Source organism: Acinonyx jubatus, chromosome E1 (assembly GCF_027475565.1).
Source record: "Acinonyx jubatus isolate Ajub_Pintada_27869175 chromosome E1, VMU_Ajub_asm_v1.0, whole genome shotgun sequence".
Classification (NCBI taxonomy): Eukaryota; Metazoa; Chordata; class Mammalia; order Carnivora; family Felidae; genus Acinonyx; species Acinonyx jubatus.
Genome location: NC_069397.1, coordinates 7,635,258 through 7,662,774, shown reverse-complemented (window position 1 = coordinate 7,662,774; position 27,517 = coordinate 7,635,258). Strand labels below are relative to the sequence as shown.

The 27,517-nt window shown below is 44.1% G+C and overlaps 2 long non-coding RNA genes across 12 annotated transcripts in view; one reads left to right on the top strand and one right to left on the bottom strand.

Annotated features, from left to right (window-relative positions):
* LOC106983012 (uncharacterized) overlaps window positions 1-27,517 on the top strand; it is a 229,432-nt gene that overhangs the window by 5,106 nt on the left and 196,809 nt on the right. For 7 of the 11 annotated variants that reach the window (XR_008294306.1, XR_008294304.1, XR_008294305.1 and 4 more), the window contains exons 2-3: window positions 14,686-15,156; window positions 23,969-24,029. This is a non-coding gene — a long non-coding RNA (uncharacterized LOC106983012). The remainder of the gene's footprint in view (window positions 1-14,685; window positions 15,157-23,968; window positions 24,030-27,517) is intronic. The other 4 variants (XR_008294308.1, XR_008294309.1, XR_008294312.1 and 1 more) reach the window with 4 other exon arrangements.
* On the bottom strand, window positions 2,306-10,516 carry LOC113595913 (uncharacterized). The gene is made up of 3 exons (XR_003416586.2): window positions 10,338-10,516; window positions 7,438-7,580; window positions 2,306-2,802 (listed from the first exon to the last, which is right to left on the bottom strand). It is a non-coding gene; the product is annotated as an uncharacterized LOC113595913 (long non-coding RNA).

The following is a 27,517-nucleotide window of genomic DNA, read 5'->3' as shown; positions in this document are numbered from 1 at the left end:
TTTTTATGCTTAAGCTGGCGTGTAGTTTCCTGTTCCTTGCATCCTGGATGATTGATCAGTTCCACAAGTAGGACAGGGGAGCCCAGCAACCTGGCCTCAAAGCTTGTTGAGGACAGAGGATGTAGAGAAACACCTGGAATCATTGTCAGACACCCGAAAAGCAGGTCACGTTCCACAAAAATAAATTTGAACGTGGTGGCTGTTTCTAATACGATACAGAAATCCACAGTGGTTTAGGTAACACAAAAATAAAAGAAGCAGTTTTGTGCACATTAGCTTCCTGTCCTTTTGCTTGCTATTTTCTGTGTGCCCAACTCCTCTGATGACATCAAACTGTCCTGCTTCCCCACACCAGGAAAGCATTCCTTTCCTGGTCCCCTCCACGGCATCCTGGGGCCGAGTGGAAAAATAGGATGAAATGTTTGTGCACGGCAGGAGGCAAGGCCTATTGGGCGCTCTGCCTTGAGAAAATCATAACCCAGAAAGAGCATCCTCAAGCACGCATTTTCTATTAGCTACTGGGAACTCTTAAAAGTGGTTCTGAGGTATTTTGGCAAGTGAGCCGTCAATATTATAAAAATAAGAGAATTCAAAGGTACAAGGAGACAAATTAATAAAGCAGGTTAATCCGAAGAATCCCAGAGAAGTTATTCTCACAACAATACTCATTTATAAGCTCCTAGGAAAGCATGGACATCACATCTTTTCTAAAATTAGGTCCTAATTCTCACCTCTGGACTTCCTTTCTCCCTGCATTTATTCAAGGCCAGTCAAGAGCAGAGAGTGAACATGTTGGTCCCTTTTTTGAAATCAAAAACAATGCGTGTGTACAAAAATAATGTCACTTATCTAGCACTTACTTGGTATTAAATGCCTTGTCATGGCGTCTCAAGTCACTTCCGCAAGAACCTCGATAGGGGTTGTTTCCGTTTTCAGATGAGAAGAGTTTGAAACCATCAAAGGCTAAATAGTTTTCTCCAGTTCACACGGCTAGAAAGTAAGCACCACAAGTAGAATTTAAACCTTTCCGATTCCATGTGTTCTTAATCCTAATACTGGATCGTCTCCCATATTTTATGTATTATGGAGCCCTCATTATCTGGCATTTTTTCATACCAGTCTAGAGTTTCACGTTTCATCCAACTAGTGAAGTTCTTGAAGTTCAGCCTCAAAAAAAAAAAAACACAACTACTTGATTTTACATTTTCTGACTTGGGTTAAATTTCCTTTGACCTCAGTTTCCATATTTATAGAACAGGAATCCTAATACCAGGTCTGCCACTTAAGTTACATTGCACTTTCCGTATTTAATGAGAGTTCATGTCTGGACACCCCCAAGTAATACTCATTCTGGAGGTCTACCTAAGACCTACTGAACCAAAGATCTTTGGGGGTGGCCCAGGAATTCCACAGTTAAGGCAAATGACTTCATTATTTTATGAAAACCCTATAAGCTTTGTATAAAAAAAAAAAAAACACGTCAAGAGTGCAGAAAAAACGTTTCCAGGAGAGAGAGCTACCCAAGGAAGGTGATGGGAGGGTGGAGAAGGGACACCTTGATGGTACAACCTATTCATTAGATTCTTCCTGCCCGCCAGAACTTAGTAGCTTCTGCTATCTTATCACATTTCGCCTTCCCTATAGTCTTATCACAAGTTATTATCCACCTTTTATAGGTAAAGTAATTGAAGTGCATAGTCTTTGAGAAATCCACATTCGTTTCCTAGAGCTTCCGTAACAGAGGACCACACACTGGTTGGCTTAAAACAATGGTTGTCTCCCCTGGAAATTTGAAATCAAGATGTCAGCAGGGTCGTGTTCCTTCTGAAGCCTTTATGGGAGGGACTTTCCTTGCCTCTTCCAGCTTCTGATAACTCCAGGCCTTTCATTTCTTGGCTTAGGGCCGCAGAGCTCCAACCTCTGCCTCTGTCTTCAATGGCCATCTTCCTTCTGTGTCTGTGTCTTCACGAGGTGTTTGGGGTGTGTGTGTGTGTGTATGTGTGTGTGTCCCAACCTCCCTTTTATAAGGACATGAGTCACTGAACTAGGGCCCACCCTAACGACCTCCTTTTCATTCGATTACATCCGCAAAGACCCTACTTCTGACTAAAGTCACGTTCATGGGTCCCTGGGGGATAGGACTTGAGCATCTCATTTTGGCGGACACAGTGTGACCTCTAACACCACCCAAGGGTACAGTGGCTGGTGAAGCATGAAACTAGATTCGAAGTTAGGTGATTCTAGAATCTCTCCCTTTGGCCATCAGCCACCACACGTGCCATCTCAGTGAAGGCACTGGGGAAATCGTACAGCAATGCCTCGAGAAACAGGAAGGTGTAAGTGAAAAAAAAAAAAGTCTTGCAACTATTCAGTAAAAATTTATTTACAAGAGGTTGATCTCAGACATTTCCTCTGCAGCAGTTAGATGCCAGATGACTCCACGGGGTTTTGAGGTAGAGAAAGTTATGAGCTAAGAACTTTATACCCAACAATTCGTCTTTCGGTGGGACAGGTGGGCATTCTCAGAAATGCAAAGGCTCAGAAAATATTCCACTTGTTGAGCAACTATTTGAAGATGCATTCCAGTGGTTCCTAGGGTCTGGGATTGTATAGACCACAAAAAATTTCAAAAATCGTGTAGAAACCAAACACAGCATTGCCCACAACTCCGTGAAGGCGTTTTAAAACAAATCAAACTACCATCCAGGGTACGTTAAGATTGCTTCATAAGAGATCATTTTCATGCCAAAAATATTAGAAAGGGTATAATCTGATAGGCATTTAAGTTGAGTAGTTTTCGCTCTGTGAAAAAAAAAATACTCGTATTTAATATATTTTACCCCAGGGTTAGCGAAGACCTTTGCCACAGATAAGATCTCATTCATGAATGGGTGTTTGAAAAAGCAGGAACCGGGGCGGGAAAGCAAAGGAGAACATCAACTGAGTTCTGGCTAGCCTGATTTATGCAACCGAGGGAAAAATATCATTTGAAACTGACCGTAATCATTTCCATTTTCTAAGGGAAGTTTCAGTGGGAACATAAATCCAGGTAGTGCTACTTTCTTGCACGTGCAGAGAGGATGGTGGAGGGTGGGGGTGGGGATAACTTGCTCCCTCCACTGACATCTGGGTTTGCACTTAGTTTTTCCACGTTCTCCTGAAAATACCCATGAAAGAACCACTAGTCTAAAATGACGATTTGCACTCACACATTTAATTAATTCTCCCCTCCCCATACACACACACCTCCACATTCTCTATGAAAAGAACATGTGTGCCTGTGAAATCGGGGGTGGTGCCCACTTGGCTGGAATTTCTAAGAACTCCTGCAAATTTAGAGCATAGGTGAGGCCAGATTGTGACAAGAGCCCATCAGTCCGCGATTTCAGGACACATAAAGGCTGAGACTCCCGCACAGAGAACGAGGAGGGGCCACCAAGCAGAATTCAACCAATGCCCGCCTCCCCGGACTCAGAGCTAGAGGGGCCAGGAGCCAGGACAAACAATCCAGGATTGAGCGTCTCAGGTACAGACACAGAGGCTGCCTGAAGCATTCGGTGGCCTTTCTACTTGGAACGAGTTCCCGGGCTCAGGAAAGCAGGTCAGCAGCAAAGCTGTCTTAAGACAGGAAGTGGGTCTGCTCTGGGAAGAATCACCCTGGAGCATTGCCCTGCAGCCCTGGCCGAGTGTGAGCTAGAACTACAATCAGGAACAGGAGCTCTTAGGCTCCTGCCTTGTATCTATCTGTCCCCTTCCTCTCCTGCTAGGCAGATGGGTCCCCTGTCCGGTAGAAAGGAACATCACGGTAAGTGAAAATGTGACTCCCTTATCACAGTAACAAGAGACCTCTCAATACTTAAGAAATGTGCAGCCTTTACTAAGGGACTATACTACGGTAATAAACAAAGCCGCAGACCTATATGGCTTGACACAAAGCAAAGGTTTACGTCTTGCTCACTTCAAGCTTAGTGCGGGCTGGGTGACTTCAGAATTACCGTCCTCCAAGCAGGACTTCAAGAATCCAGGCTGTTTCCACCTTGTGACTCCACCAGTCTCAGGATATGGCCTCTATGGTCACCACCTCAGAGGAAGAGAATGTGAAAGACTCACATATGCTCTTAATTCCCTCTGATCCTACGTGGTAAATGTCTCTGACGTTCCCAGCTCACTGCTCGGAACTGATCAGATGGCCCCACCCAACGTAACTGCAATGCATGAAAAGACACCAGCTTTCTGTGTTAGGAGAGAGAATATCGCAGGCTGTTCATTCTCTGCACCGTAATCTATGGCTGTAACGTAATCCCAGACATAGTGCCTAAATGATTCCAAAGTGTTCGAGGAAGAATAATGAGAGAGAACAGCTAAGAAAAGTCGGAAAACAGAATAAGATAGGGCTCTCCACTAAGGTATTAATACGTCTGGAAAGTGACCAATTGCAGGGCACCTGGGTGGCTCAGTCGGTGGAGCGTCAGACCTCAGCTCAGGTCATGATCTCGCAGTCTGTGGGTTCCGGCCCCGCGTCAGGCTCGCCTGCTTGAAATTCTGTGTCTCCTTCTCTGTCTCTCTGCTCCTCCCCCACTCATGCTCTGCCTCTCTCAAAAATAAATAATAAAACATTTTTAAAATTTTTTAAAAAAAGAAAGTGACCAATAGCTAAAATAACTTGGTGGTACTTGCCCAAGAATAGATACCAAGACCACTGAAACAGAATGAAAAGAATGAGGACAGACCAAAGACTATATAAGTATCTAGCATATTTAGATAAGGGCGATAGGTTAAATCAGTATGGAAAAGAGTGCATATATATACATATATATGTATATACTCTTATTTTTATATGTACATATACACATGAATTTTTATCTAAATTGAAATTAACATATGGTGTAATAGTAGTTTCGGGTATACAATACAGTGATTCAACACTTGTATATAACACCCAGTGCTCATCACAACAAATTAGAGTGTTTATACTAAAAACAGGGTAGGAACCACTGACTCATCACACGGGGAGAAAAAAATGTTATGTCTATACCTCACACTACTCTCTAAAGTTTATTCCAGATAGATTAAAAAATTTTAATGAGTTAATAAAAGAACAGATAAGCTTGGGAAGGATAGTCCATGTACAACTTAAATCATAGAATACATAAAGATTAAGGTGTGTGCATTTTTTAACCTAAAAATCTTAAACTTTTCTGTGTTCCAAAGAACAAATCAAGTCAAAAATGGGGGAAAATCACATTGCACAGGACAGACAAGGAAATACTGCTATTGAGATGTGAACAGCCTTAGAGATAAATACTAAATGCACAAAAGCATATGAACAGAGAGGAAGATACACATTTTTTCAATAAATATGATAAAAACTTCAGTATCATTGGGGTGCCTGGGTGGCTCAGTCGGTTGAGCGTCCGACTTCAGCTTAGGTCATGATCTCCCGGCTGGTGAGTTCGAGCCCCGCGTCGGGCTCTGTGCTGACAGCTCAGAGCCTGGAGCCTGCTTCCGATTCTGTGTCTCCCTCTCTCTCTGCCCCTCCCCTGCTCGCACTCTGTCTGTCTCTCTCAAAACAAATAAACATTAAAAATTTTTTAAAAAGTAAAACAAACAAAAAAACTTCGGTATCATTAATGTAAGAGAAGCACAAATTTAAAAAAGTGATATAATGCAAAGGTATCTTTTGAATTGGCAAAGATTAAAAAAAAAAAGAATAGTTATCAGTCAGTGCTATTAAATGTAGGATGATGAGGAACAGGATCGTGTGTACTCTCTAGAAGAAGCCTCCAAAAGTTCTAATCTGTGCATTCTGCTTTTAAGGATTTATCCTTACAATGGATTGGTAGAAACAGTTGTCTATGAAAATAGTCACTCAAGCTCAGTTTCAGGAGCAAAAATTAAATTTGAGAGCAGCCCAAAGGTTCAGTTCCCGGTAAATCTCCAATAATACGTCTTGACTAAATAAATTATTTTATGTCCATATGCTCAGACATTGTAAATATCATTGTAAAGGATGTTTATGGGCATTAAAACGTTCATAGGCTCTTTTTGAATGAACAATGCAGGTTACCTACACTATGTTCCTGTTTGAATTCTGTAGACTTTATACACGCATGAAAAATTCTAGAAGCATGTGTTCAAAATTAGCAGTGGTTACTTCTGGTTGGGAGAATTAAGGCAATTTTAAATGTTCCTTTTGATTGTATTTTAAATCCTATCATATAATAAGCATGCCTTAATTAAAAAATGGACAAGGGAGAGGGGAAAATAATTGTGGACTCCTGGACTCCCGGAGCGCCCACTGCCAAGACCTGGAACGTGGGTCAACAAAAGAGAACACCCATTTTGCCCTCATGGCTCCCTAAAAACACATATTTCAGAGTTGGCTGCGTGCTTTGTGGGCAGCTCTGTATTCCAAGGGCTGAGTTTTGCAAACAAGCTTAGCAAAGTACAGCGTGTGCCCCTTCGGGTGGTTTTTGGAGCTCATCAGGTATGAGTAACACTAGCTCATTTATCTCTGGATGAGTTTGTGTGGAGCACGGAGGTGCTGACAGACCCTGAGCAGAGAACAATGTTTATTTATACCTGCACACAATAATTCCTGTCTCTCTAAATGTGGGACTCTCTCCTCATTTGCTCACAGTTTGCAAACATTTGCAGTTGTCTCCACTGGTGATCCCTCGTTTGGTTTGGCTGGGCTTGAGCAAACGGCAAGGAGCATGACAGAGAGTGGAGCTGAATGCTGTGATTCATTCACAGAAAGGGAGCATTTGCTCCCACTGATGTATGTGGGGCACGCCGAGATCTCTGGACTTGGTTTGGCACCTTGACAACTGATTAATATCTGCATTGTCTGCTGTAGAAGAAGTTTTTAGCTGTGTGTGTGTGTGTGTGTGTGTGTGTGTGTGTGTGTGTGTGTTGCCAGTTGGGATCCTGCATTTGTGGCTATCGAAAGCCTCTACAGAATGAACATTCCTATAAGCCAGCGTTTATTATGGCAAATTTCAAATCTATAAAAAGCAAAGAAACTTGTGATAACCCTCCCCCAATATGGTGTGGGGTGATTGTGTCAGCAGTCATCGACACGTGGCCAATCTTATCTTCTCTGTAATTCCAGCTGCCCCCCCCCCCACCAGCCAGCACACCAACTGTTAAACCCTGCTAATGTCAATGGAGGTGGAGTTCAAGTGTCGCAAGTCCGAGTAATTGTGAATTGTAGGGTGAGAAAGAATAGGGTAAAAGAGTGGGGAGCCCGATAGACCTGATCTGCATCAGGCTTGACCACTATAATTTGCTGGTTGACTGATCTTAGGCCGTTGAACTTTTCTGACCCTCATCTGTAAAATGGCATTACAGTGTATAATTTGTCGGACAGCTAAATTAAACCCGTGGTACCCTTAAAGTACCAAGCACCATCCCCTGTATCCAGCAGGTACTTACTTGTTACTTGATTACTGTTTCTATGCCTCTATCTAGAGTAGTCCATCTGAAGTCTAGAAAGTCCTCCACACGATTAAAGTTCCTAAAGAGGCCGATGAATAATCATTACCCACTTGCTGAGGTCATTAATCAGGAATGAGTACCTTTTGGGAGCAAAATATGGAACTAGCCATTATATTTAGCATAAGCTGCTGCCTTCTCGATGTAAACGGCAAATACCACCTACCAACATTGTCCAAAATTTCGCCAACATCGGCTTGAACAAATGAAAGGAAATCCGCACCCCCCACCCCCCTTGGCTAGCCATTTCTTTGGGTGAATTCTGTAGGGGTAAATAAGGCGATCATCATGCTCTCATCAGCCGAGCCAATTAGTTTTCAGTCTCGGTTGTCAGTCTGCCAACGAAAAACAGAGCAGGTACACTTTGGTGGGAAGTTAGGGTATTAGGGAAGGTAGGAAGCCTGAGGTTGGAGTGCGGGGACAGCGGGGCTTTGATTGGGTGGGGGAGATACGGGAGCATGACTCACCTGGAGAATGTGTGCTGAATGGGGAGAAAAGTCACTGAACTTGGCCACAGGGAACACCGTGGATAAATGTCAACCCGTGTTCCAATCCAGTTCGGGGTGTGGGGTGAACACAGCGCAACCTCCCAGCTCAAAATCAAGAGTAATATGTCCTGGTAGAGACCCATTCATTTCTTAATCGTTCTTCCCAACGAGTTTCTGGTCCGAGGCAAGCCACGCTGCCCTAATAAGTATTCTTATCATCTTGGCTTTGAGACATGGGTTTGTCTCTCGTGTTGAAAGGATCTATCTATCATTACCGTGCCGTGGCAGGCACAGAAGCCCGCTTGCGTAGATCTGCTTCAAGGAAGGTCCCGCTGATCGCCGGGATGGGGAGTGCGCTTGGCTGACAGCCTCCAGTGCCAGCACCTTCAGGATCCAACCCGGCTTTTGAGCCGACACCACATTCTTTCTAAGAAATGTCCCAACCAGCGACTGAGCGTGACCTGAATCCTAGGGCTTGGCCCTTTCTGCCAGATGTGGGGCTCTCCCAGGGCTCCCCTTTGGATTCACCTGAACCTTGTCAAATCTGCATCACAATCTGAGGCTTTCGCAGAGAATCCTGCTTCCCTCCCCTTTCTTCCCAAAGAGTCAGGTCCGCCTCAGGATCTGCAAGCTCTCTCTGCCCCACTCTGCTTCCTGCCCCCTTTATTGTTCACAGGTAGCCCCCGCTTCCACTAACCTGCTTGCGGTCCTCGCTCAGTTCCAGACGATCCACCTGACACAAGTGGTGTGCCGCCCGCCTTCCCAGATTTCAAGGAATTGTCTTGTTTGTAACAACACAGTAACGGGCTTAAAACGTAAATGCTTGTACTTCAAAGCTTATGTCACATAACAGGGTGCCTGTTACGCCACAAAGCAAAACAACTCAGGGCGCCTGGGTGGCTCAGTCGATTAAGTGCCCGACTGTTGATTTCAGCTCAGGTCATGATCTCACAGTCGTGAGATCGAGCCCCATGCCCAGCATGGAGCCTGCTTAAGATTCTCTTCTCTCTCTCTTTCTCTCTGTCTTCTCTCCCCCACCCCGGCCCCTCCCCTGCTCACACACGCTCCCTCTCTCTCAGAAAAAATAAATAAAATTAAAAAACAACTTGGCATTGCGATGCTGTCCCTTCATCCCGGAATTAACCTTTCAGAATTTTCTTTACAAGCCCCACAGTTGTCTTGGCTATGTCTTCTGTTGCCAAATAGACAATGACCTATCCCTTCCTGGCCTTCTTTCTGGAATGAAGAAGATGATTCTTTCATTCTGCCCTTCTGTAGCAATGCCTTGACCTTTTAACTTTTCCTTCTCCAAGTATGCTTTTCTTGAAGGTTTTCAATAGTTTTCTTTAAAGGGACGTCTCACATGCAATCAAGACAAGGAAAGTTTCTGTTGAAGTTATCTGAGTCCACATGTCACATTCGTTATTTAGTTCAGCCACGAGTCAACATTTCTTTATAGGGGCCCAGCATCCATTAGGGATTGTATTTCATTGCTAACAGTGTTTCAAATGAAGTAGTTCTAAAAAAAGGAAATGTAGGGGCTCAGTCAGTTGAGCATCCGACTTTGACTCAGGTCAAGATCTCACGGTCCGTGGTTTTGAGCCCCCGCGTCGGGCTCTGTGCAGGGAGCCCGGAGCCTGCTTCGGATTCTGCGTCTCCCTCTCTCTCTGCCCCTCTCCTGCTCATGCTCTGTCTCTCTCTGTCTCTCAAAAATAAATAAATGTGAAAAAACCATTTTTTTAATTAAAAAAAAAGGAAACTTAACGAACCGCAGGATGTGACGGCCTCCAAGCTGTGTGACGCTGTATTCTGGGATTCCCTTTCCCGTGTGTCCCTGGTTAGAGGGGGTTGCACAGAGGTTCTTGGGGAAATGTGGGGAGGAGAAGGGCCACGGCAGCCATCCTGTGTTCTCGGGTCACCCGAGAACGCGGGTGTTCTCATATATCTGCTGGCCCACCTCATTGATGTGAGGACCCACACTCGTTCCACCTTTTCTTGGATCCTCTTAGCTTCTTGGATGCCCGGGTCAGGTGTATGCATTTAGCTCCACCGTAAAAGTCCCCAGTGTCTAAGGGCTGTTTCCACCTCTCAGGTCAGTAAGGCCTAACACGGGCCCAGTCTGTTCCAAGGACTCCAGATGGTGCCGGAGTGTTCCGGTTGGTCTTCTCTTTCATCTCATGTCCATCTTTCCTTCTCAGCCGCGTGCAGCCTCTAGCATCAGGTACAAGGACCACAGCCTTGCAGATCGGGCTTAACCTCGCGAAGTTACTCAAGGTCCAGTCTCTGTCACGGGACACACACACACACACACACACACACATTAGTGATGCTGCTTCTCCGATGGAACCTTACCTCATGCTCTGCAATGGTGGTCCCGTCCCGTCGTGAGGGATTCAGCCCCCTTGCTGTCTGGCTCAGCCACCCTTAATACAAGAGCTTGAAGCTTCAAGATCCCAAGGTGTAGACACTGTACCGTGGTCATCGTTTTCTGTTCCCTGCAAAAAAGATGGGGAAGAAGAGGAAGCCAAAAAAAAAAAGGGGGGGGAGCTTTCCCTGAAGCCTCGCTCAACAACCACCATAAACATCCTTCCTCTTCTCCCCCAACTTCAGGAGAGGATGGGAAGTGGAGTTGTTTAAATCAGTCACTTCTGAGGATTTCGTTAGACGAATGTGGGGAAGTCAGTGTCCATCTTACCTGCTTTGGATTCCGTGTCTCCGTCTCTCCCTCCCGCCGGAGATGGGAAAGGTCGTGGCCTTAACCTTGGGGGCATGAAGTCCTGAAGTCTAAACCACGTCTGTACGTACCTTCAAGCAACTGCTAGTTGAAGAGAACAGAACAGCAAGCGTAACATGGGCTCCATACAAGCGTGCACTTGAAATTAAACGTCTAAGAGGGAGAGGGAGGACGGGAATTAGTTTATGTGGCGTTTTTGTAAAGGGGGCGATACGCTTACCGGGGGAGAGTCTTCTGGAAGATCATCACTTTACCCCCTGTGACCATTTGCGTTGTGTGCTTTAGATTTCAGGCTGTGTGTCTGAATCGGGGTGCACGTGACGTGTGTGCTTCTGTAAAGCAAAAGGCGATGTGTATTTTTCCTCACTTTTGACTTGTAAACCAGAGGGATGTTGTTGCTGTTATACCGAACGCTTGTAAATACAGAAAACATTTGTTTTAATCCATATTAGAAAAAAATATGTATCTTAATTAGGAAACTTTATAACACTTCTCAAGACTTTTTTATGACTGTCCCCTTCAAATAAGAACTAAGGCAAATTTGGTATAAATGCTGGGGAGCTGAAGAAAGTTTAGAAGGGGAGCCAAATAGGAAAATTACTGTATTAATTCTTTTTCATTCGTCTCTTCCAACTATTGGAAGAGAAGAAAGCCAGAGACCTTTATTTACATGCCTGTATTTATTTACCAGGCTGCTGCTTTTTTAAAATGGGTCGAAATGTCCCATTTTGTTTGAAACGTCTTTTTTTATACAAGTGTACCTTTTCATTGGGGCGCAAAACGAAATTGTTTCTTGAAAATGAGAGGACAAACATGCTGAGCTTAGGTAACTTAAGATGTGTAAAAAATTTTTTTAAGACTTATTTATTTTTGAGACAGAGACAGAGCACGAGTGGGGGAGGGGCAGAGAGAGAGGGAGACACAGAATCCGAAGCAGGTGCCAGGCTCCGAGCTGTCAGCACAGAGCCCGACGCAGGGCTCGAACTCATGGACCATGGGATCCTGACCTGAGCCAAAGTCAGACACTTAACTGACTGAGCCACCCAGGAGCCCCAAGATGGTTTAAACATTAACAGAATAATTAGAACTTAATACAGACTATTATTTTACCAATAAATTCTGAAATATTTGTACTATTAGCAAACTCTGTCTAGAATGTAAGAGGTCAGGATATTTCCATTTAATATCAGAGAAATTTGAATTTGCTTAAGAATTCTTTAAATGTTGTTTTTGAGAATCATGCCATTAAAAAAAGTGTTTTTCTAAGGAACTACATCGTTTGCCAAGTTAAAAAATATGCACTTCGTGCTGATTAAAAGCATGATGTTAGGTAGTATTAGAAATCTCTGTCTCAAAATAAACAGTGGTGCCTGACTGGGCAGAAGGAAGGATAGCAGGTATGACTCAGCCTACAAAATACAGGGAAGCAAAAATGTACCCTCTTTTATTTATTTTATTTCCTTTTTCCTGTAACCACTTATCTCCTTTAAAAAAAAATTTTTTTTATGTTTATTTGCTTTTGAGAGAGAGAGAGAGAGAAAGCGTGAGCAGGGGAGGGTCAGAGAGAGGGAAACGCAGACCCTGAAGCAGGCTCCAGACTCTGAGCTGTCAGCACAGACCCTGACGCAGGGCTTGAAACCATAAACCAGGGGCGCCTGGGTGGCGCAGTCGGTTAAGCGTCCGACTTCAGCCAGGTCACGATCTCGCGGTCCGTGAGTTCGAGCCCCGCGTCGGGCTCTGGGCTGATGGCTCAGAGCCTGGAGCCTGTTTCCGATTCTGTGTCTCCCTCTCTCTCTGCCCCTCCCCCGTTCATGCTCTGTCTCTCTCTGTCCCAAAAATAAATAAACGTTGAAAAAAAAAAAAGAAAAAAGAAACCATAAACCATGAGTTTGTGACCTGAGCTGAAGTCAGATGCTTAACCGACTGAGCCACCCAGGCACCCCCTGTAACCACTCATCTTCTAACCCAAGCTCCTATTCTACCATCATGGAGGAAATTTAAACTTGGTCCACTGTGGGTCCACCGCCCTTTGCATTGCCCCCGCTTCCCCCACCCCAAATTCTGGTAAGCTTCTATTATAAGAAGGTGTGCATTTGTGAGGAGAGGGGGCCACAGGTCAGGGAAAAACAGGTGTTGATCGTTGGGGTTCTGGTTCCGATTCCCCCCCCCGCAGCTAGCCTCCTCTGTGCATGCCCTCTCCTTCCTCCGTTTCCTTGTCTGTGAAGTTCATGATGGAGCTGGCCCTCTATCCCCCTGGGGGCAGCAGAGAAGCTGCTGCCCCTGCTCCCTGCTCCCATACAGGAAACAGCCAGAGGTAAGTTCCCTCTGCCCACATATGTCCCGTAACCATTTCTTCTCTAGAGTCTTCCTCTCTCCCCAGGAATCTCCATGGGGCAGCAGACCCAGCTCCTCTCCTTACTTCCTGACCTTCCTTGGCCTAATTTAAGTGCGGAAAACAGAGCCTCCTGCTCAGGACCACCCCCCACCCCCACCCCCGGGTCTCCGTGAGCATTTATGTTGCCTTCGCGCAAATCAGAAAAAGACACCCGTCTGGATGGTCCACACAGGAAACAGTGTGCCCTGTGGGTGTGCACAGCCACGCAGGCTCCCTGCTTGGTGAGCAGAAGTACCTTTGCGCAAAGAAAAAGTCCTCCTTCCTCTGGCGGAGATGGGCATCCCTCACCCACAATCCCGTTGCTTCTCTGATCACAGGGAAGAAAGTTTCCCGAAAGCGATGCTTCGGGAACACAGCTATTCAAAGCTCAAGAGCTGGAAAGAGATTCCTTTTTCTTTCCTTTTTCTCTTTTCTTAAATGTTTATTTATTTATTTTGTGAGAGTGGAGATAGAGGAAGGAGTGGGGGAGGGGCAAAGAGAGAGAATCCCAAGCAGAGTCCAGACTGTCAGTGCAGAGCCCGACATGGGACTCAGACTCACGAACCGTGAGATCATGACCTGAGCCAAAACCGAGAGTCAGAGGTTTAACCAACTGGTCCACCCAGGTGCCTATCTTTCCTTTTTTTCTAATACATCACTTCTGTGCAGCAAACAGCCCAGAGTCACCTGACTGCTGCTTTAGTGTGTGTGTGTGTGTGTGTGTGTGTGTGTGTGTGTGTGTGAGTGTGAGTGTGTGAGTGTGAGTGTGTGAGATGGGGTTGGGGTGAAGGTTGCCGGCGAGGCAATTTCTGCTGATCTCTTCATCCTTCTAGGCAATTGGAATTTTGATCTGGCCAAGAAAAACGATACACTTTCCTTCTCCCTTTTTCTGGAACTGAAGCATTTGGAAGGGAACAAAAACAATTCTGACAGAATCCGTCTCAACTTTCATTGTGAGACAAACACAGATTCCGTGTCAGGAGAAGTAAACAGAAGAATCAGCACACCTATGGCCAATAGTTCAAAACGAGGGGACCGAATTAGCCACACAGAAGTGTCCTCGTTGGAAACGAGTCCTCGTGAGGAATGAGATGTGTCTGGACACCTAAGCCATTAACAGCTCATAGTAGTTGTAATGCATAAAATTGTAACACATTTTATTTTTCACATGAATATTTTACTGTAGGCAGAGTTAATAATCCTGCTCTTGTCAGAGTGGCAGGAATAAGTACCTGACTGTGACGATGTTCAGATTTTGAGGGAAATAGGCAGAATCTGCCAGAAGTTTATTCCCGTAACAGACTTGGAAGCGTGTATAATTTTTCAGAATTCTCTTCTGGCTCTGGATTAGGCTCAGAGAAGTGTGTGCAGATCCTGGGGTTGTTTTCTAAAAGATTAAGAAACACAAAGCTTCCTAAACACATGTGACTTGTCAGCCATCACCACCTGCTTGTTACGTTTGCCCGCCCATGACGACAATCCTGAGTGAGCAGGCATATCTTCACATGAACGATGGCTGCTCCCTGCTCCTTTCTGTCATTTTTTTTATGAATTTTTAATTTTTAAAAAATGTTTTATTTATTTACTTTCAGAGAAGAGAGAGAGTGAACGGAGGAGGGACAGACACACAGAATCGGAAGCAGACTCCAGTCTCTGAGCTGTCAGCACAGACCCCGATGTGGGGCTCGAACCCACGAGCCGCAAGATCACGACCCGAGCCGAAGCCGGATGGATGCTCAGCCGACTGAGCCACCCAGGCACCACCCCACCGCTCACTCCTTCTTCAGCTACGGCGATCCCCTAAAAATGATGCCCGGCTCAGACTTCTAGAAAGATATTCAAGCATTTTTAGCAGCGTTTCTCATGCTTCAAGTGCGTATGAGCCACCTGGGGAATTATGCAGATTTTTATAAATTTATTATGCAGGATTATGAGGTCTGAGTTTCTGCATTTCTGACACACGTGTAGGTGACGCCAGGGCGCCTGCTTCAGGGACCGCACTTTGAGTAGCAGGGTTTTATATGGCTGCGAGATGGAAGGTGTTACTCTGCTGGGAACTTCAGGTAACCTCAGCTTGGTCTCCTTCCCCATCTTACCCACCCGAGTTCTGGTGGGCGGGGCCTCTCACGGTGCCAGCAAGTGGTCGTGCGCCTTAGGTCATTGGTGTGAACGGGATGGGTAGCAGGTCTGGGCAGGTGGCCGTGTCAGCGCTGCTCTGAGCAGGGGAGTGGCCCGTGTGCCAGGCCTGTTACACGTCTGGAGGGCACAGTGTATTCAGGGTGATTGCTTTCTCGAGGAGTCCGTTTGGATCATTATTGGGCGTAAAGCATGTCTGGGCTGGGCCACATGTCTGGCGAGGTCCCCGTATCAGGTGGTCGTCGTGCGCAGCCTCGTGGTCTGTGGAGCGTTTAATGCGTCTGGCCCGTTGTTGTCAGTCTCTCTGGACCAGTCAAGTTTTCAGCCTTTGTACTTTTCCTGCACCTCATCGTAAGCCCGACAGAGGCCGTGCAGGTATCTCTCAATGTCAGGAGTGCGGCACAAGGATGCATTTGGCAGGCAGGCTGGATTTCTGGAGGCCTAGAATGAGCTTTCTGGCTCGGCCCTCCTGCAGAAGGAGTCATCCTCACGTTCTTAAAAGATGTCAGACTCTGCTCCCGCTCGTGTTCTGTGCCCATTCCCACCCCAGATGTTGCACACGCAGGAAGATGTCTCCAGGGAGCCTCAGGAAAGGGCCACCTTTGCCAGATTCAGAGGGCTTCCCTGCTTTCTCCCCCCCACCCGCAAAAAAAAAACCCCGACAAATAAAGCGACTACCCTCTCCCACCTCCTATATGTAGACTTTTTCCTAGTCAGGAAAGTTCAGAAAAGCACAGAGCCCCTCGCTTTCCCCAGCCCCCATCTCTGGGCATCAGTTTCCCCACCGGTAAAATGGGGAGGATCGTTCTGACCTGTGGGGTTTGGGGGAGGGTTAAATCCTGTCACATGTCAAACGACTTGTCTCTGCACCAGGTAAAATAATAAAGGGCAGCAATTAATTTCTTTTGGCTGTAAAAACTCTGAAGAGGCACATGGTGAAAACGAGGCTCAGCTGAACCTCAGGGACACATAACTAAGATTTGTATGAAGAGTCACCATAGAATCTCTTGTCCAAACTGGAACACCTTTGAACACCATTCTTTTTTTTTTCTTTTCCTTACTTTTTTTCTTTTTTTTCTTTTTTCTTTGTTTTTTTGAAATTTACATCCAAATTAGCATCTAGCGCAACAATGATTTCAGGAGTAGATTCCTTAGCACCCCTCCCCCATTGAGCCCATCCCCCCTCCCACAGCCCCTCCAGTAACCCTCAGTTTGTTCTCCATATTTAAGTCTCTTATGTTTTTTATATTATTATATAATATATATATTTTTTATATTATATATTTTTTATTATTTTTGTTTTTATACTATTTTTTTATATTATTTTTGTTTCCCCTCCCTGTTTTTATATTATTTTTGTTTCCCTTCCCTTATGTTCATCTGTTTTATCTCCTAAAGTCCTCATGTGAGTGGAGTCATATGATTTTTGTCTTTCTCTGACTGACTAATTTCACTTAGCTTAATACCCTCCAGTTCCATCCACGGAGTTGCAAATGGCAAGATTTCATTCCTTTTGATTGCCGAGTAATACTCCACTGTATATACATCCCACATCTTCTTTATCCATTCATCCATCAGTGAACATTTGGGCTCTTTCCATACTTTGGCTATTGTCGATAACACTGCTATAAACATTGGGGTGCATGTGTCCCTTCGAAACAGCATACTTGTATCCTTTGGGTAAATACCTAGTAGTGAAATTGTCTGGGTCATAGGGTAGTTCTATTTTTAGTTTTTTGAGGAACCTCCATACTGTTTTTCCGGAGTAGCTGCACCAGCTTGCATTCCCACAAACACTGTTCTGTATTTAGCTATTAGTAACTGTGAGAGTATGACAGGTGTAAACAGACCTTCAGCAGGATGCGTGCTCATCCAATTTATGTACAATTTAAGTTTTTTTTTTAAGGTTTATTTATTATCAAGAGCAGAGAGAGACAGAGCATGAGCATGGGAGGGTCAGAGAGGGAGGAGACACAGAATCTGAAGCAGGCTGCAGTCTCTAAGCTGTCAGCACAGAGCCCGACGCGGGGCTCGAACTCACAGACCGTGAGATCGTGCCCTGAGCCGAAGTCGGAAGCTTAACCGACTGAACCACCCAGGCGCCCCATGTACAATTTAGGTTTTAAAAAAATCCATAGTTCACATTCTCAAAGAAAACTGGAGAGGCCATTGCTCACTTATCAAAAAGAATCCGAGATAAGGAAGATATAAAGTAAAGAGGGAATTGGAAACGATCAATGAAAGTCCATAGAAACAGGGAACAGAAAACTGGAGGCTACAGAAAATTAAACCAGTGACTTGGGGGAAAAGTGCAAGTTCTAGAACTTACAGACAGAGAAAAAACTGAAGATTATCTGAAAAAAAGACACAAGAAATGGTACTCACACAACCAGACAGCCATATGCAAACATAATGAATCTAGACACAGGCCTCACACCTTTTGCAAAAATTAACTCCAAATGGATCAGAGCTCTACATGTAAAATGCACAACCATAAAACTTCCAGAAGACACATAGGAGAAAAATCTAGACCACCTTGGGTTTGGTGATGACTTCTTTAGATATAACGCCATTTGAGAACTCCTGCTTTCCAAAAGGTCACAATGAAAAGCACGAGAAGACAGGCCACAGACTGGGAGGAAATCTGTGCCAAATACGTGTCAGCTAAAGGACTGGTGTTCAAGATTCAAGAGGAACTCCAAAAAAAAAAAAAAAAAAAGGATTCAAGAACTCTGAAAACTGAAAAATGAGAGGGGCGCCTCACTGGTTCAATCGGTTAAGCGTCCGACTTTGACTCAGATCATGATCTCACGGTCCGTGAGTTCGAGTCCCACGTCGGGCTCTGCGGTGATAGCTCGGAGCCTGGCACCTGCTTCGGATTCTGTGTCTCCCTCTCTCTCTGCCCCTTTCCACTCGCACTCTGTCTCTGTCTGTCTCTCTCTCTCAAAAATGTGAACAGACCCCTCACCAAAGAAGATCTACAAATGGCAAAGAAACATAAGAGAAGATGCTCCACATCATATGTCACCGGGGAAATGAGGGGTCCCTGGGTGGGGGGAAATGTAAATGAAAACAATGAGGGGTCCCTGGGTGGCTCAGTCAGTTAAGTGTCCGACTCGAGCTCAGGTCACGATCTTGCGGCTCTTGGGTTCGAGCCCCAGGTCGGTCTTCGTGCGGGCAGTGCGGAGCCTGTTTGGGATTCTCTCTCTCTCTTTCTGCCCCTCCCCAACTCATTCTCTCTCTCTCTCTCTCTCTCTCCTATTAGAACCAGCCAAAATTCAGAATTTTGATGGCATTAAATGCTGGTGAGGACGTGGAGGGACAGGAGCTCTGATTCATTGCTGGGTGGGAATGCAAAATAACAGCCCCTCTGGAAGACAGTTTGGCACTTCCTTACCAAAGAAGCTAACTATATTCTTCCCCGATGATCCAGCAATCGGGCTCCTTCAGCTGAAAACTTACGTTCGCATAAAAACCTGCACGCAGATGCTGTTAGAAGCTTTGTTCGTAATCGCCAAATCTTGGAAGCAACCAAAGATGTCCTTCAGCAGGTGAATGGATAAACAAACTGTGATCCATCCGGACAAAGAAGAACTATTAAGCAATAAAACAATACATAAATGAGGAGCCACGAAGCCATTAAAAGGCATCGAGGAACCTTAAATGCATATTGCTAAGGGACAGCAGCCAATGTGAAGAGGCAAGGTACTTTATGATTCCAATTATGTGATATCCCGGGAAAGATAAAACTATGGAGACAGTAAAAAGATCAGAAGTTGCCAAGGAATAAGGGGGCGGGTATGAGGGAGGGATGAAGAAATGGATTGCACAGAAGATTTTTAGAGAAATGAAACTATTATTCTTTAGGTCACCGTATTGGTGAATGCATGCCATTATATACTTATCAGAAGCCTATAGAATGTAGTATACAAGAGTGAACCCTAATGTGTAGACTTGACTTAGTATTAATGTATTGATACGGGTTCACAGGTTGCAAGAAATGACCACCCCAACTCAAGATTACTTTTCTCTCAATTTTTTTTTTCTGAAAACCTAAAACTGCTTTTAAAAATTTGATTCATCTGGGACGCCTGGGTGGCTCAGTCAGTTAAGCGTCCGACTCTGGCTCAGGTCATGATCTCACAGTTTGTGAGTTCGAGCCCCGTGTCGGGCTCTGTGCTGACAGCTTGGAGCCTGGAGCCTGCCTCAGATTCTGTGTCTCCCTCTCTCTCTGCCTCTCCCCCACTCGTTCTCTGTCTCTTTCTGTCTCTCAAAAAATAAAGGTTAAAAAAAACTTTTTTAATATGTAATTCTGCAGGGGGAAAAAAGTAACCTCAGTATTTTATATCAAGCCAGTACGGTTTTATATGCAAACGCAACAGAGATATTCTTAGATACATTTGGGGATTCAGAAAATGCACCTCATGTTATGCCTGTCCTGGAAAAAAAAAAAAATGACCCGAAAATGTCCTGCTTACTAAATTGCAGCAAAGAATTCAAGAATAAGAGAATACTGCATAAAAAATGGCAATGTGTGATACCCATCCAGTATAAAAGCATTAAAAAAAAGGTGACATTTAAGTGATCATAATTGCTGTGATCAAGGAGCAGTGTAAGCAAAAAGAACAAATCTTGAAAGAGACTACATCCCATATCATGAGGTATTTACAAGTACTGATCATTTAGCAGCCACAAACTTTTCAACAAATTCCAAATCCTAGAAATTACACAGGCACAAAATACAAGAAAACTTAAAAGTTTCAGCACAAGCATAAACATACACACAAAAATGAAACTTCTTGGCAATTTAAAATTTTCTCAAAAAGCCTGAGACAAAGAAGAAATCGAAAAGCAATTTTGGACCAAGAAAATAATGGCAATTTCGAAGTTACGTATCACAGTCAGATGTGGATTAAGCTGCACCCAGAGATAAATGTATTACTTTGAGTACAATGAGAATAAACGAACTAAGATTTCAGTTCATCTCATCTTTTAGGATGCTTAGGCTCTGCTGTTTATTTGTTGTGGCTAATTAATGAGAGCAAACCTCTTTGATGTCCTATCTCCTGCTGGCCTTTTCCCACAGACTCTTTATGTCCTATGTCCTGCCGGCCTTTTCCCGCAAATGCCTGGGTGTTTATGGCAGTTCTTGCATTTGCTCCAGCTAAGAGTCTGGAACAATCTTGCCTAAATGGTGGCTTTCAAGTGCGGATTGGCCAGCGCACAGTGAGGGCCTCTGACATCATAGATGAGCTTCCTTAAGGACATACTGTCAGTATCTGCTTGATACTCTGCATATGGGATTATGTGTGCACCTTCCCTGCTTGTGCTCTGCCTCTCTCTCTCTCTCAAAAATAAATAAACATTGAAATTAAAAAAAAAAAAGTTTTTCCTTTAAAATGAGAAAGGTAATGTTTTTCATTTTGTAAAAAGCTGCTGTTGCATCTAAGAAGGTAAAGAATTTTTTTTTTTAATTTTTAGGTTTATTTATTTATTTTGAGAGAGAGAGACTCAGATAGCATGAGTGGGGGAGGGGCAGAGAGAGAGGGAGAGAGAATCCCAAGCAGACTCCTCACTGTCAGTGCAGAGCCTGACGGGGAGGGCTTGAATGCACACCGTGAGATCATGACCTGAGCCGAAATCAAGAGTCAGACGCTTAACCGACTGAGCCACCCAGGCGCCCCTAGAAGGTGAAGAATTTTTAACGCGTATATAGGCCTATAACGGTACAAATTGCCTAGCAGGGGCAGGGCCTTATTTGGTTGATTAATGCATTTAGTATTTGCATTCCCTACAGCTTGCGTGTTTTCTAGCATCAAAGTTCTGCAGAGGTGGGCACATCTAACCAAAGGAAACTGTCTGTGTAAAAATGTTACGATTTTCACGTGTGGAACTGTTAATTGTAAATAAAATTTTGCCGAAAACAAATACTATCTGGATGTACTGTGTGGAACTGGGGCCACAGGGTAATTTGCGGGCTTGCCTCTCCTAGCCCTCATCATACTCTTAGGGAACATGCATTGTGAGGTTACCAGGAGGGTGGTGAGCAAGGAGGAATGAGTAACCTATATAAAGTACCAATATTTACCCCTTGAGCTGGGTTTGAGAGATCGCCTCCTCATTTCCCAGGACGACAGTGGCCGCCATAAGGTTAACATCATTTCCTGAACTTGCAGGCCACAGTGGTCTGTCTTCTGTGTTCTCCTGAGGCCCCAGCGAGGCCGCAGGAGGGGCAGTGGGACGCCCTTCACTCTAGGACAGTCACCAAAGAACCCAAAGAATTCCAAAGCTGCATTATTGACAAGTCAGAAGAGGACCCAAGCCTGTCTCTTGAAAGGGAGTACAGTATTAGAAATATGGGCATTTTTTTTTAAACCCAAAAATTCTTTTATGTGTACTGACTGTTCGTTTTAAAAAGAACCACGGAGTGTTTTCTTTTATAGACAGAAATGCATTATAAATAGCCATGGAAATGTCACATAGTGGAAATAGCCTACTAAGAGAATATTGCACACTTTGGGTATTTTGAAAGAAAAGAATTTAATGTTGCATCTGATTTTTTTTTTTAACTGAAATTGTTTCCAGAATGTCCTCAGGATCCATAATTTCCTGTACTCACAGAAGAGTTATCAGATACTCGGAGCATGTTAACTAATTACTTTATCATAAAATTCTATGCCCCGTGTTCTAACTTCATCATTTATCTGGGAAATGCTTTGAAGATAATTTTCCTCTGCTACATTAAGAAAAGTCTTACAGTGCAGGATAAAGGGAATAATGGATTGGTATTGGATGAATCTGAGTAGTTGATATTACAAGGCTAAAAGATGGGAATTTTTGAAAATCAGAATAATCTAGCTTGCCTTTGGTATGCTTAGATCATTTATATGAGAAGTTTTCACTCATTGATTGAGTCATCCATTCATTTATTCCTTCACTCCTTTATTAATTTAGTCAATTAAGTGCCTAGGCATTTGTCAGACCCTGAGCACATAAAAGCATCAAGACATGCTCTTAAAGAGATTTCTGATGAGATTACAAGCAGTGCCGTTAGGGCTGATTCTGGGGGCAACGAGAGCATAGAGAAAGAGCCACTAACCCGATCTTGGGGGATCACAGCCAAGGGACATAGGAGGAACATCACAGCAGAAACCCAAGCACAAATAGGGGTGCCTGGTTGGCTCAGTCGATTGAGCATCTCACTTCAGCTCAGGTCACGATCTCACAGTTCATGGGTTCAAGCCCCATGTCGGGCTCCGTGCTGACAGCTCAGAGCCTAGAGCCTGCTTCGGATTCTGTGTCTCCCTCTCTTTCTGTTCCTCCCTCACTCATGCTCTGCTTTCTGTCTCTCAAAAATAACTAAAAACATTTAAAAAAATTTTAGAAATCCAAGCACAAATAGGGATTAAATAGGTGAGGGGAACAGGGTATGAGGGCAAGTGAGAAGAGGGATGAGAGCCTAGAGGCTTAACTAGAGATTCAGAAGGAACTCTTGATGACAGGGGTGTAGTGGGAAGGGTATAGAAGAGGTAGGGGAGGAGTGAGTCTTGAAGGGAGAGTCCAAATCTCGAAGGGCTTCCCACATCTCACAATTTGGAGTTTATCCTTAGAGCAATGAACAGCCACTGAAGAGTTCTAAATAGCAGAGCAATGGAATCAGATTTGGTTTTAGGAAGACAATTCTAGATGCAGAATGAAAAAAATAAGGTGCAATCTAATGACAATTTTAATGGGAAAACCAGTCAGGGGACTGTTAAAGCAATCAAGACAAGAGATTCCAGAGAAGATCCAGATAAGAGATACAGGTGACATCAACTGGAGTGTTGGTTTGGGGAATGGACAGAAGTAGATGAATTTATTCAGTGGTTCAGGTATAACTGACAGGGCTTAGAACAGAGGGTGTAGGAAGTGCAGAGGAGGGAGGGGTTCAAGATGGGGCCCACGCTTGTGGCTTGGATGTCTGTGCAGATTGGGGTTCCATTCACTGAGGAGAAGGGAACACAGGGAGCATTGGAGGTTTGATAGTGGAAGGAAGAGAAGATGGTGAACTCCATTTCAGGCAGTCTCGTCGAGCTCGGAGATGAAGAGTTTCGTCGGGCAGGTGGGCGTGCCGACCTCAAGCGGACTAGAATGAAGTCATAGCAATGAGTCAAATCGAATCAAATCACTTCTGGGGAGGGTTCAGCATAACAAGGCCCAGAACCGACACTAGTAAGGAGTATGTTTAAGGGGGGGCGGGGGCAATCAGCAGAAGAAAAGATTATAGCCCAAAGAATATATTAAATGACACCACGAGGATGTAATTAGGAAAGCCAGAACGTGAGAAATTTTGCAGCCCATTGGGTTATATGACAATTAAGAGACAAAAACCAAATGCAAAGTGTGACTCTTGTTTAAACGAACTAAAACAAAACAAAACAAAACAAAACTTATGCGAAATTGGGGAAATGTAAACACTTCCTGGCTATTTGATGAGGCATTCGTGTTCATTTTTTCAGTACTCAGGCTACTGTGGTTATGTTTGTTTTTTTAAGGTTATTTTTTGTTCTATTTTTTATTGTGGTAAAATACACAGAATTTACCAACTCAACCGTTTTTCAATGTACAGTTCGGTGGTAATAGATAAATTTCTAATGTTGTGCAACATCACTACCATTGATCTCCACAGCTCTTTGGATCTTGCAAAACTGAGACTCTGTACCCATGAAACACTAATCCTCATTTCCCCATTCTTTGCAGCCCCCGGCAACTCCCATTCTCCTTTCTGTCTCAATAACTTTGATGACCCTAAGCATGTCATGTAAGTGGAATCCTAGAGTATTTGTCTTTCTGTGATTGGTTTATTTCATTTAGCATAATGTGGTTATGTGTTTCACAAGAATAGTACCTTTTAGAGATGCATATAGGAATATTTAGAGATACAATGATGTGATCTCTGAGATTTACCGTGAAATAATCTTGCGGGAGCAGGTGGTGGGGGAATGATTGTGGTATAAATGAGATAAGAATAGCCATGTACCAATAATTATTGATGCTTGGTGATGGATACATGGGGACTCACTCTCTTCTATTTTTGCCTATGTTTGAGATTTTTCATTTTTTTAAAAGCTTATTTATTTTGAGAGAGAGAGCGTGCATGCAAATGGGGGAGAGGCAGAGAAAGAGGCGGGGGTGGAAAGAGACAGAGGATCCCCAGCAGGCTCCACACTGTCAGCACGGAGCCCAATAATGGGGCTGGAACTGACGAACTTCAAGATCATGACCTGAGCCAAAGTCAGATGCTTAACCAATTGAGCCACCCAGGTGCCCCAAGATTTTTCATAACCAAAGTTAAAAAAGGTTCTCTCCTACCCCCACCCCACCATGACCAAACTTAAGTAGAACTTTTTTCCTAAAGGAAATCTCATGTGGAAACTCAGTCTACAAAGTATGGGTTGAAGGAGCTGTTCTTGTATACCTAAGGCTTTGAACCCAGACCCCATAGCTCTGACTTCCTGGTAACCTTCTTGCCCTGCCTCTTGCTTCCCCAAATTCTAGTTCTTTCCCAGAGGACTGTTGGTAAATAGATTGGCATGTAGGAAGTGGATAAGGAGTAATGGTATTACCAGTGATACACTTCAACTTTCTCCTCACGCCCATTGAGGTCTCTCAAGAGGCAATGAGCATATAGACAACACTGGACATCATACTTACCTTGAAGTAAAGTCATGTGAATTCCCTGGATTTCTTTAAATATCGGATTTAGTTATTCCTTTAGATATCAAGTTCAATAGGGAAAAAGTGTTGTGTGACCATCACCACTTAAACTGGAGAAAAACACACTGTATTTCTATCACAGTGAAAATAATTTCATGAACGTGTTTTGCTTTTTTTTTTTTTTAATTTTTTTTTTCAACGTTTATTTATTTTCGGGACAGAGAGAGACAGAGCATGAACGGGGGAGGGGCAGAGAGAGAGGGAGACACAGAATCGGAAGCAGGCTCCAGGCTCTGAGCCATCAGCCCAGAGCCCGACGCGGGGCTCGAACTCACAGACCACGAGATCGTGACCTGGCTGAAGTCGGACGCTTAACCGACTGCGCCACCCAGGCGCCCCGAACGTGTTTTGCTTTTAAACATGGCCATATGTAGTAAATTTTAATGTCCAGGAAAGATAAAAATGTACTGTTAAGAAATACAAAAGTAACGCAGTACAACGCTATTAAGTAAACTACAGATAATATTTGGACTTCCTCGGTCTTTCCACTCGTGTCCTTTCTCTACCCTGGGATTCAATCCAGGATGCCACAGTGCCTTCAGTTCTCACAAGTCCGCAGTCTCCACCAATATGTGACAGTGTCTCCATCTTTCCCTGTCTTTCATGGTCTGGACGCTAACGTGTCCTCGTTTGAACCTCAACATAGTTAATACCCTCCTTCGGGATTGCAGATTCCATGAAAGGTGGGGAGCCGACAGCCTTCACAGACGGTCATCTGTCTGATGAACGGGAAGTTTTAGAAGCTGAACCCCCCCTTTATACCTTGTAGCTTCTTTTACCCCTCCCCCCCCACTTGCCTTTCCCCTCTTCTGTCCAATCCAATCAAACTCTCCCAGATGGGATTCAGCCTACATGACCATCCTCTACGAGGGACGAGCTTCTGTTTACAGGCCAACTTGGTCCTTGCTGGCTTCTAAAGAGGAAAATGGCGGCACTCAGCCACAGAGAAAGCCTTTCAAGTGGTTTTATGCAGAAGGCCACTAAGTGGCCGTTCTGTATTTAGTAGTACGCTAGCTACTAAACTGGTACAGCATCATGGAACTGGTGCTTCAGATGCCCGTTCTAAAGCCAGGATTGCTAAACCACTTATCCTTTTATTTAAAAAAAAAAAAAGTACTACAACAAAACACAAAACAAGCCTGACTTAGGTAGTGGGAGCTGCTGCTTTCCCGATGCTTTCGCTTTATGGTCTAAGATGGGGTTTTAATAAATTTATGCTCCGGTAGACACATTCAGAGCCGGGGTATTTTATATCTGGGCTGGTGCTTTCCTGCCAAGGCTTAGCACTCTTGATCTCCCTCAGGGTCCCCATGAAGGCAAAATGCACACTTATCACTACTTACACCCCTACTTGCCTTGGGCGCTCGCTCCATAAATACCAAAATGTATTACATCAAGTGTGAACAGGTCAGCTTTCCCCTCACCGTCCCTGCAATAGCTTTCTTTTTTCATCAGTCCCTTTAAAGATAGACTACCAAATCGGGACTCACCCTACTCCCGTGCAGACAGAAGTGAAGACTCATTCATCCAGGCTCCACTAATTCCAGCTCTATGATAATCGTTCATAAAAAGTAAAACACTTTAAGTAAAAAGTTGGGCCTGATGTCTCTCTGTATGACTCTTCAGTTTGCTCAGGGGTAAAGTAAATCTATTCACATGTCGGTTGCTATTTCAAAAGAAGGATTGATCTTAAGGAAATTAAAGGTTTTTCTAATATGCTTCAGGATCTAGAGATTTGTGTGTGGAAAGGGATTCTGATATTTGATGTATTACAGTGTGATGGGACAATTTATTACCTGGCTGATAATAGGTACCGTATTTGAACATAATGGAACCACTTCTTTAAAACTGATGTGTAATTTAGAATTTTTACTGTCAACTGAACTTTTTCCCCAACTGTAGGATAAGCTTCTTGAATTTAAGGATCATGCATTTCATATTTTTTTTTTAGTGTCCCTAGACTACTTGCTCAATCGCTTCCTCATCATAGGGCTCATAAAAGTGCCTTACGCAGAGAGAATGCTTAGTAAAAGGTTTTCCTTAAGGATTATGACACTTGATTATTCTGAATGTGTAGATTCAAACCGGTTTAAAGCAGCTGGATGTGCCGTTGTTAGCTTCTTATTTATCTAGTTTTTAAAAATCTCTCTTTAAATTATTTGCTTTATGTTTTCTCTCTTTTTTTAATGCCTATTTATTTTGAAGGGGGGGAGAGAGAGAGAGAGAGAGAGAGAGAGAGAGAGAGAGAGAGAGAGAGACTGTGAGTGGGGGAGGGGCAGAGAGAGACTGTCAAGCGGGCTCAACGCCATCAGTGCAGAGCCCGACACAGGGCTCAATGTCATGAGCTGTGAGATCATGACCTGAGCCGAAATCAAGCGTTGGATGCTTACTCAACTGAGCCACCCAGGCACCCCGGTTTGCTTTACATTTTCAGTTTGAGTATGCTGTCAGGATGATTTGAATGTAAGTACCAAAGAATCAAACTCAAGCGGCCTAACAAAGAAGAAAATTTATGATCACATCGTGCAAAAA